The 1,072-nt window shown below is 44.7% G+C and overlaps 1 pseudogene across 1 annotated transcript in view; it reads right to left on the bottom strand.

The window, feature by feature from the left end:
• Positions 1-621, bottom strand: part of LOC308329629 (mitogen-activated protein kinase kinase kinase 7-like) — a 22,871-nt pseudogene extending 22,250 nt beyond the window's left edge. Inside the window, exon 1 of the transcript XR_013966235.1 lies at positions 86-621. The product of XR_013966235.1 is annotated as a mitogen-activated protein kinase kinase kinase 7-like (transcript). The remainder of the gene's footprint in view (positions 1-85) is intronic.
• Between the last annotated feature and the right edge of the window lie 451 nt (positions 622-1,072).

The raw sequence follows: 1,072 nt of genomic DNA, 5'->3' as shown, positions 1-1,072 counted from the left end.
GTTCTGGACCCGCTGCCCTGCAGTGTTACGTCTTAAACTGTTCTGGACCCGCTGCCAGACAGTGTTACGTCTTAAACTCACTCACCTCTTCAACTTCACATGTCTTCATACTGGATGTCCTCGAATGGGTATCCAAGGTGGGGTCTCCAGCATCGCGACAGCAGAGGACAGCAAAACAAAGCGATATGGGTGGGCTTATAACTCCCTATTATAAAAGTAGTGTTTTATAACAAACACAAACACAGGGGTAATGGGGAGTGGGGGGGTCCTCCTCCCCACACACACATGTACACACTCAATTCTCAAAGCTATTCGCTATCTATTCTTCTCGCCCCATTCCATTGTGTTGTGTGAATCCAGGAAGTGTCCGTTAGTGGTATCTCCGCCGTCGGTTACAAAACACTGATTCTCTTCGGTGTTTTTGTTTTTGTTCGACGGCTACATTGTAGCGATGATAAAAGACCGCGGAAGGAATAATAATCCACGCGATGATCTTCCCCGGTTATAGCTTTAGTTATAAGTTTGCAAGCCCCCCCCCCCTTTTCTTTTTTTTATTAAGAGCTATAGAGACAACAAGGGGTCTACAGTTACAGTGAGGCAGATTTCATTGACTTCTTGGAGCGTTGCTTGCGCTCTGCGTCATGTTAACCCGTTCAGTGTAAATGGAGTGAAACGCTGTTGGGTGTCTTGAAAGAAAGGCCTTTGTTGGCCGGGTCGCCCCCGGAGATGATCTTGAATGCAGCTCAGTGTGTGTGCGTTGTGTGTGTGTGTGTGTGTGTGTGTGTGTGTGGTGCGTTCGCGCAGACGTGTCGCCAGGTGGCGACAAAACTCCATGTTTTGTCAGATGTGACTGCGTGTTACTTAAAAGCTAGTTCATTAAGTTCACATCTATCTATCTATCTATCTATCTATCTATCTATCTATCTATCATTGGTATTCATTAATTCAATCCCTCCACTGATCTGTTATATAAACAAACTGGTCCTGTGCCCATGGATTGATTGATTGATTGATTGAAATATGTATTAACAGTTTGCAGAATTACAGTACATTTCAAGCACAAACTCAATAC

Source organism: Protomyctophum bolini (genome assembly GCF_963924005.1).
Source record: "Protomyctophum bolini genome assembly, chromosome: 15".
Taxonomy (NCBI): domain Eukaryota; kingdom Metazoa; phylum Chordata; class Actinopteri; order Myctophiformes; family Myctophidae; genus Protomyctophum; species Protomyctophum bolini.
This window is presented reverse-complemented; position numbering and strand designations above follow the sequence as displayed.